Here is a 9,960-nt window from a genome sequence, read left to right as displayed (position 1 = left end):
AAGGATCAACAAAATTGATAGACCGCTAGCAAGATTAATAAAGAAAAAAAGAGAGAAGAATCAAATAGATGCAATAAAAAATGATAAAGGGGATATCACCACCGATCCCACAGAAATACAAACTACCATCAGAGAATATTACAAACACCTCTATGCAAATAAACTAGAAAATCTAGAAGAAATGGATAAATTCCTCAACACATACACCCTCCCAAGACTAAACCAGGAAGAAGTTGAATCTCTGAATAGACCAATAACAGGAGCTGAAATTGTGGCAATAATCAATAGCTTACCAACCAAAAAAAGTCCAGGTCCAGATGGATTCACAGCCGAATTCTACCAGAGGTACAAGGAGGAGCTGGTACCATTCCTTCTGAAACTATTCCAATCAATAGAAAAAGAGGGAATCCTCCCTAACTCATTTTATGAGGCCAGCATCATCCTGATACCAAAGCCTGGCAGAGACACAACAAAAAAAGAGAATTTTAGACCAATATCCTTGATGAACATTGATGCAAAAATCCTCAATAAAATACTGGCAAACAGAATCCAGCAACACATCAAAAAGCTTATCCACCATGATCAAGTGGGCTTCATCCCTGGGATGCAAGGCTGGTTCAATATACGCAAATCAATAAATGTAATCCAGCATATAAACAGAACGAAAGACAAAAACCACATGATTATCTCAATAGATGCAGAAAAGGCCTTTGACAAAATTCAACAACCCTTCATGCTAAAAACTCTCAATAAATTAGGAATTGATGGGACGTATCTCAAAATAATAAGAGCTATTTATGACAAACCCACAGCCAATATCATACTGAATGGGCAAAAACTGGAAGCATTCCCTTTGAAAACTGGCACAAGACAGGGATGCCCTCTCTCACCACTTCTATTCAACATAGTGTTGGAAGTTCTGGCCAGGGCAATTAGGCAGGAGAAGGAAATCAAGGGTATTCAATTAGGAAAAGAGGAAGTCAAATTGTCCCTGTTTGCAGATGACATGATAGTATATCTAGAAAACCCCATGGTCTCAGCCCAAAATCTCCTTAAGCTGATAAGCAACTTCAGCAAAGTCTCAGGATACAAAATCAATGTGCAAAAATCACAAGCATTCTTATACATCAATAACAGACAAACAGAGAGCCAAATCATGAGTGAACTCCCATTCACAATTGCTTCAAAGAGAATAAAATACCTAGGAATCCAACTTACAAGGGATGTGAAAGACCTCTTCAAGGAGAACTACAAACCACTGCTCAAGGAAATAAAAGAGGATACAAACAAATGGAAGAACATTCCATGCTCATGGGTAGAAAGAATCAATATCGTGAAAATGGCCATCCTTCCCAAGGTAATTTACAGATTCAATGCCATCCCCATCAAGCTACCAATGACTTTCTTCACAGAGTTGGAAAAAACTACTTTAAAGTTCATATGGAACCAAAAAAAAGCCCGCATCGCCAAGTCAATCCTAAGCCAAAAGAACAAAGCTGGAGGCATCACACTACCTGACTTCAAACTATACTACAAGGCTACAGTAACCAAAACAGCATGGTACTGGTACCAAAACAGAGATATAGATCAATGGAACAGAACAGAGCCGTCAGAAATAATGCCACATATCTACAAGTATCTGATCTTTGACAAACCTGACAAAAACAAGAAATGGGGAAAGGATTCCCTATTTAATAAATGGTGCTGGGAAAACTGGCTAGCCATATGTAGAAAGCTGAAACTGGATCCCTTCCTTACACCTTATACAAAAATCAATTCAAGATGGATTAAAGACTTAAATGTTAGACCTAAAACCATAAAAACCCTAGAAGAAAACCTAGGCATTACCATTCAGGACATAGGCATGGGCAAGGACTTCATGTCTAAAACACCAAAAGCAATGGCAACAAAAGCCAAAATTGACAAATGGGATCTAATTAAACTCAAGAGCTTCTGCACAGCAAAAGAAACTACCATCAGAGTGAACAGGCAACCTACAAAATGGGAGAAAATTTTCGCAACCTACTCATCTGACAAAGGGCTAATATCCAGAATCTACAATGAACTCCAACAAATTTACAAGAAAAAAACAAACAACCCCATCAAAAAGTGGGCGAAGGACATGAACAGACACTTCTCAAAAGAAGACATTTATGCAGCCAAAAAACACATGAAAAAATGCTCACCATCACTGGCCATCAGAGAAATGCAAATCAAAACCACAATGAGATACCATCTCACACCAGTTAGAATGGCAATCATCAAAAAGTCAGGAAACAACAGGTGCTGGAGAGGATGTGGAGAAACAGGAACACTTTTACACTGTTGGTGGGACTGTAAACTAGTTCAGCCCTTGTGGAAGTCAGTGTGGCGATTCCTCAGGGATCTAGAACTAGAAATTCCATTCGACCCAGCCATCCCATTACTGGGTATATACCCAAAGGACTATAAATCATGCTGCTATAAAGACACATGCACACGTATGTTTATTGCGGCATTATTCACAATAGCAAAGACTTGGAACCAACCCAAATGTCCAACAATGATAGACTGGATTGAGAAAATGTGGCACATATACACCATGGAATACTATGCAGCCATAAAAAATGATGAGTTCACGTCCTTTGTAGGGACATGGATGAAATTGGAAATCATCATTCTCAGTAAACTATCGCAAGAACAAAAAACCAAACACCGCATGTTCTCACTCATAGGTGGGAATTGAACAATGAGAACACACGGACACAGGAAGGGGAACATCACACTCTGGGGACTGTTGTGGGGGTGGGGGGAGGGGGGAGGGATAGCATTGGAAGATATACCTAATGCTAGATGACGAGTTGGTGGGTGCAGCGCACCAGCATGGCACATGTATACATATGTAACTTACCTGCACATTGCGCACATGTACCATAAAACCTAAAGTATAATAATAATAATAATAATAATAAAAAAAAAATGGGAAAATAAAAAAAAAAAAAAAAAAAAAAACCAAAATGTGGTATATCCATACAATGGAATACTACCCCACAATAAAGAAAAACAAACTAATGATATTCGCAACATGGATGAAAACATTCTAATGGAAATAATTAGGTATAAAAGACTAAATATCACGATTTAAATTATATTAAGTTATGGAAAAAGTAAAATTGTAGGAACAGAAACAGATATTTAGTTGTCTAGAAGCAGAAATTGAGTACAACGGCATGAGAACTTTGTTGAGGTGAGAAAGGTATTCTAAAGCATATTGTAGTGTTGTTTTCATAACCAAATACATTTACCAAAGTTCATTGAACTTTACACTTAAAGTGGGTACATTTTATTGCACTTAAATTATACAGTAAAGCTTTAAGATGTGAAAAATAAAACAAGATAAGAGAATGTTATAAACAGCATTATGTCAACAAACTTGAAAATGTAGATAAAATTGTTATGAAAATTGCCACAACCAATCTTAGAAAAATAGAAAATTTTAATTTATCCTATCACTACTAATGAAAGTAAATCAGTGGTTTAAAATCTTCCTTAGAGATTACATAGGATCCAGTTTTACAGGTGAGTTCCACCAAATAGTCAAGGAACAGATCATTTCAACCTTAAACTTATTCAAAAAAATAGAAAAAAAAAAGTTGGGGATAACACTCTCCAGTTCATTTTACAGCCTTATAAAACTTGATAGAGAAAATTAACAAGAAAAATAGCACTTTGAGAGGCTGAGGAGGGCAGATCACCTGTGATCAGGAGTTCAAGACCAGCCTGGCCAACATGATGAAACTCTGTCTCTACTAAAAATACAAAAATTACCTGGGGGTGGTGGTGCATGCCTGTAGTCCCAGCTACTCAGGAGGATGAGGCATAAGAATCACTTGAACCCAGGAGACAGAGGTTGCAGTGAGCCGAGATCGTGCCACTGTACTCCAGCCTGGGTAACAGAGCAAGACTCAATCTCAAAAAAAAAGAAAGAAAAATAGAAGAAAAAATTATTTTCTAGTCTCATTCTTGAAAATAGATGCAAAAACCCTAAATAATATATTATCAAACTAATTTAAGCAATGTACAGAAATATAACTCACAATTTGGGTTTTGGGCTTTTTCCCAAAATGCAAGTTTAATTCAAATTTACAAAATCTGTTAATGTAGTTGATATGATTTGGTTCTGTGTCCCACCCAAATCTCACCTTGAATTGTAATTTCCATAATCCCCATGTGTCAATGAAGGTAATTGAATCATGGGGGCAGTTTCCCCCATGCTGTTGTCTTGATAATGAGTGAGTCTCACCAGATCTGATGGTTTTATAAGTGTCTGGTATTTCCCTGGCTTGCATTCATTCTTTCTCCTGCTGCCCTGTGAAGAGGTGCCTTCTGACATGATTGTAAGTTTCCTGAGGCCCTCCCAGCCATGTGGAACTGTGAATCAATTAAACCTTCTTTCTTTATAAATTACCCAGCCTTGGGTATTTCTTCACAGCAGCATGAGAACTGACTAATATATAGTTCACCACATCATCCAGTGAATAGTAGAAAAAATACATATGACCATTGCAACATATTCGAAAAAGGAGTCCATAAAATTCAATAACCATTCCTGACAAAGTTTCTTAGCTACTAGGAGTAGGAAATAAGCCTCTTACCTGGATAAATGGTATCTATAGAAAACCTGGAACCATCATCATATTTAGTGGAGAAATATTGCAAGCATGCCTATTAAAATCAGGATTAAGACCATGAAGCCCTCTATCACTATTTCCATTGAATAATACATTGAAAATCTTAGCCAGAATAACAAGAAGAGGAAAAAATTAAATATATAAGCATTTAAAAAGAGAACATAAAACTCTAGCATTAGCAATTGCTAAATTATCTACATAGCACAAAAACATTTTCAGACAAATTATTAAAATTCAGATAATTTAGTAATTTTTAGATATATTAATATATAAAAGTCCATTGCAAATCTAGTTATTCATCCATAAGCATGAGAAAATTTTTATTTAAAAAAAAAGATACCACTATGATAGCAACTAAAGATATAAGGTAACGAGAAAGACATCCTACAAAAGACATGTAAACCTTTAGGTAGAAAAGTAGAAAAACTATTTAGAGGATACTTATGAAGAGCTAGCAGTGTGCCAGGCGTTGTGCTAGGTAGTAGAAATACAAAGGCTGGTAAGACAGCATGTTCCTTCTCTCCAAGGCTACCAGGCTGGCAGGAGACACTGGTGCCCAAGCAGATGATTGCCATACAATGGGACAAATGCAGTGGAGGTGTGTTTGGATACAGTAACAGGGATGAGTCACATTTGGGAGAGTCAGTAAAAGGGCATACAAAGTTGGAAATATTTGTATTGACTCTTGAGGATGAGTAGGAATTTTCCAGGAGAGCAAAAAGGGAGAGGGAGTAAGCAATGCTCACCAAGCAGAGGGAGCAGAATGGGGATAAGAAAAGGTGTGAAACACTCCAAGAACCCTATTCTCACAGCCATACCCACTCAATAAGGATGTGCTGAAAATGCCATCAGTTGCCCCACCTCTGAACTCTTGGACTGTCCCATCCTGCAGCCTCCCATCATCTCTATTAAACTATTTCCTGTCCTTGAAGGTCTAATTCAAATTGCTTTCCCTATTCCTCTACCCCAAAACACTGTGATCTATCTCCCCACTCTTTTCTGAGGACACTTTTCACCTCTAATTTTAATGGAATTCCAGCTGCATTCTTCTGTTTACCAGACAGCATTTCAAATATTTCTACTACTTTTGCAAAACAGCAAGCTAATAATTGAGTGGGCACTCAGCAAATGTGTTTTAAATGGGTTACCATTTAAACAGTTCATTTTAAGGGCTTCTATAGAGCTGTTCCTTGGAGCAGCAGATTGTGATTTGAAGGAAATCTGTGTTGTTGTTGGTTTTGTTTTATTACATGACATCACAGTGAATGGCCTTTGTCTAACCCACAGGGAGACCAAAAGACAACACCTGTAAAATCTGGCCTCTGGATAAACTCTATCCTGTGTACTTCAATACAGCATGGATACTCTCCCCTCTCCCACCTCACTCCACTCTCTAAACAAAATTCCCAGTGTAGAAATAAAAGCAAGTTATTCTGCTGGTTAAAATGCTAGTTTGCACATCTGCATGTGTGCAACAAAACAAGCTCATCTGGACATGCACAAAAATCAGTTTTGACATTTACTGTGGCTGTACTCTCTATATCATTAAAAATTAATAATTTTGTACAATTCAGAATAAACAATGATGTTTTCCTCCAGGTTCAGAGAAAGTATGAAGTAGGAGGAAGAGCACTGAACTTGGAATTCCCAAAAAGATGCTACTGTGGAACTTGGCGAAATCTCCTAAATCTTTTCCTCATCTTCAAGGAGGTGATAATGTCACTTACCCAATATAGCTCATTTGGCTAACAGGACAATTAAATATGCCAGAGGCTATTTGAGTTTAAGAAGTGTAAAGCTCTGTTCCCAGGCCGTGTGCTATCATTATTACTGAGACTAACCAGCAGAAACTGACACATTTCCCTTCTCGTGAGCTTGAATCCTTTGACGCTGTTATCTACTTAAGAATTAGCTCTGTGAGGCATGCCCAGAAAGTTCATTGAGAAAAATCACTGGTTTTAGACAGCTAAGACTAATCCGCAAGTGAAATTTATCATCTTCCTTCAGCATCTTTCAACAACATCCAAAAGTCTATCTTTTAAAAGATAACCACTGCCTTAAATAAATATAATTGTATTTGTATTGGTTACATTATCTGGTGGCACTGTTTTCAGTGTAACAAATCATCAAAATGCATCCTCCACATATTTCCAGGGTCCAATTAAGTTGAAAGATTATCCAGTAGCTCTTGTTTTCCTCACTACTTAATAGTTATCAAGAATTCCTCCTCAGCGTTACTGCTCTTTTTGAATTTGTCTAGCAAGTTTTCGGGGTTTTACAAAAAGAAGAAGAAACCCACCCCGAACACAAACACACACACACACACACACATACACACACACACACAAAAGAACCCCTCTTCAATCAACACGTGTCTGACATAGGTGGAGTCTTTCTTTCAGTGCCTGTTAAATGTTTAGCTTTTGGAGATAGAATCATCCCCCATTATTCTATTATATTCCTCCATCATTCGTTTAGACAGTGAAATACTATGCTACCTTTTAAAATGAGATTGAGGATGATGTTTACTAAGGTGGAGATTGATTGTATGGTTAAATGTTAAATTTTTAAAACAGCATGTTATGAAGCAGTAGTGTGGTGTGATCTCATTCTCATAACAGGAAATGTGAGCTTGTGGTGTCACGTTGCTAAAAGTCTGGATGCAAGCAAACCTGGGTAATGATTAAGTGCATAGATATTAGTGTCAGTTTGACAGGGATTCAAATCCATTCTCTTCCCGGCTAGATGACCTTGGACAGATTGTTTAATCTTTCTCAGTCTCACTTTCTTCTTTAAAGAAAGTAATACTGGAATTGACTTCCTGAGGTTGCTAGGAGTATTAAATGGATAAAGTATATTAAGCATTTCACATAGTTCCTGCCCCACAGTAAGTGATCTGTAAACCATAGCCATTATTATTATGACCTGTGAGATGATACAAAATGTCAATAGTTATTACTTCTGGGTATGGGCTTAAGAATGATTTTTTCTGTGCTTCTTTGGGCTCCATTTCCACCTTCGTCAACCACTCTAATGTGTTAACATGTGCTTTTTTGTATATGTATATTGCAAAATAATTATTGTTTTATACAATATTTTGTAATTATGTGAAACTATCATACACCTCATTGATCTTACTTTTTTCATTAAGCACTACATTTTGAAGATCCACAATTCACAATATGTTGCTGTGTGTACCTCTAATTCATTCTTTCTAAATGTTGCTTAGTACTCCAGAATGTGTGTCCTCAACATTTTATCCATCTGCTCTCTCAGCTATTGGACTCATAGGTTGCTTCCAAGTCTCTAAAGCTACAAGTAACATGTAATTAATATCCTCATGCACATCCCCTGAAGGATCCATACAATATTTTCTTTGAAATACATACCCAGAGGTATAATTGCTGGGTTATAGAGTATGCATTTTCTTAATTGGCTAAGTAGTGACAGATGCTTTCCAAAAAGGCTGCAGTAATGACGCAGTGACTCCATCAGCAATGATAAAATTCCTGTATGTGGGAACATCTCCACTAACACTTGGCCTTATCCATCTTTCTGACTTCTGCCAGTCTAATAAGTAAAACATGAGACAACTTGTTGTTTTAATTCACATTTCTCAGATAACTCAGGATTTGGGCATCATTTCTTTCATATGTTTAGTAGTAATTTGAGCTTCCTCTCCTGTAAATTGCCTGTTGGTATCCTTTGCCTATCTTTCTACTGAGGTTGCTGCCTTTCTCTTGTTGATTTGCAGCAGTTACTTGTGTTATTCATTTGGCCCTTGTGGGTTTTAGACATTTCTAATACTTTTCCCATGTTGACATCTGTGTAATAAATTTGCTCATGGTGTCTTCTTCAAACAGAAAGCCATAATGCTGATGCTCAAAGTCATCAACACTTTTCCTTATGAGTATGCCATTTGAACTTTTGTTTAAAAAGGTTTTCCCTGCCCTAAGCTCAGTCACTAACATATTCTCCTACATTATACTCCATTAACTGTATGGTTGTAGCTTTTCCTTTTAGATCTTTAATTCAAGTTGGGGCCACATTCGTATGTTATGTGAGGTAAGGATCTAGTTTACTCTGTGTATAGTCAGCCAATTTTCCCAGTGTAAGCTGCTAGATACTGACTTATGATACTCTCTTTATCATACTTAAGTTTCCACCTATATATATGTGTTTGTGTCCGAGCTCTGTGTCCTATTTTATTGGTCTGTTTATCTAGGGTATTTGGTATTTTGTGTGTTTTGTTTTGTTTGCACCAATGTAGCACTGTTTTTGTTACTGTGACTTTGTCATATGTTTTCATATCTAGTAGGACAAGCCCATTCTCTACTTATGTTTTTTGAGCTTGACTTAGCTGTTTATAAACTTTTATTCCGCCACATAAATTTTAGAGTAAGTTTTATCATGTTGCTCAAAAATATATAAGTAGAATTTTTGATGGGACTGTATCAAATTTACAGATTAAATGGAGAATTTATGTTTTCTAGTATAATATTGCCTCATCCAAAAGCTCAGGAATTTTCTTCACTTATTCAGATCATCTTTTCTGTAGATAGCTTTTATATTATTTTATTAATATAATTAGCTCCTATGTAGTTAATAGACTTCTTAGTTGTGGGAATGATATATTATTATTTATTATGTTTTCTGATTTGCTATTGCTAGCCCTAAAAAAATAGAAAGGATTGATGTATCCAACAATTTTATTCAGTTCTCTTATTGGTTCTAACACTTTGTTTTTGAAATCTGTTGGATTTTTCTGGATAAATGATCATATCATATGCAAATGAAGAAAGTTTTCTCTCTTACCTTCTGCATTAGTCAGCTCTCACTAAGTTATGCTGTGATAACAAATAGCTCCCAAAACTGAGTGACTTACAACCACAAACATCTGTTTCTCACTTATGTAACGTGTTGAATATATATTGGCTGCAGCTCCCTCTGTATATTTTCTTATTCTGGGATCTGAACAGAAGAAGCAGCCCTGATCAGGAACACAGTATTTTCATAGCAAAGGAAAAATGCAAAGAAACCAGCAGATCTACACAATGACTTTTAAAGCTTCTGCTCACAACTAGCACACTGTCAAATTCATTCATATTCATTGGCCTAAACAAATCCCTGGTTAAGTAAAATGACATAGGGTAAAAAGTGTTCTCTTCTCAGAGGAAGGCTCTAGAAATCACATGGCAATGGGCAAACAAGTGCAAAACTCTTGCAGGGAAGGTGGTAGTGGATAATGGGAAATAACAATATAATCTACTACTCTTTCTAACCCTCATTC

General features: G+C 36.6%; 1 pseudogene; it reads left to right on the top strand.

The window, feature by feature from the left end:
* Nucleotides 1–6,899: 6,899 nt before the first annotated feature.
* Nucleotides 6,900–6,969, top strand: LOC112133602 (U7 small nuclear RNA; annotated as a pseudogene).
* The last annotated feature ends 2,991 nt before the right edge of the window (nt 6,970–9,960 follow it).

This window comes from Pongo abelii, chromosome 4 (assembly GCF_028885655.2).
Source record: "Pongo abelii isolate AG06213 chromosome 4, NHGRI_mPonAbe1-v2.0_pri, whole genome shotgun sequence".
In the NCBI taxonomy this organism is placed as follows: Eukaryota; Metazoa; Chordata; class Mammalia; order Primates; family Hominidae; genus Pongo; species Pongo abelii.
Note: the sequence above shows the minus strand (reverse complement) of the source record. Positions and strands in the feature narration are given on the sequence as shown.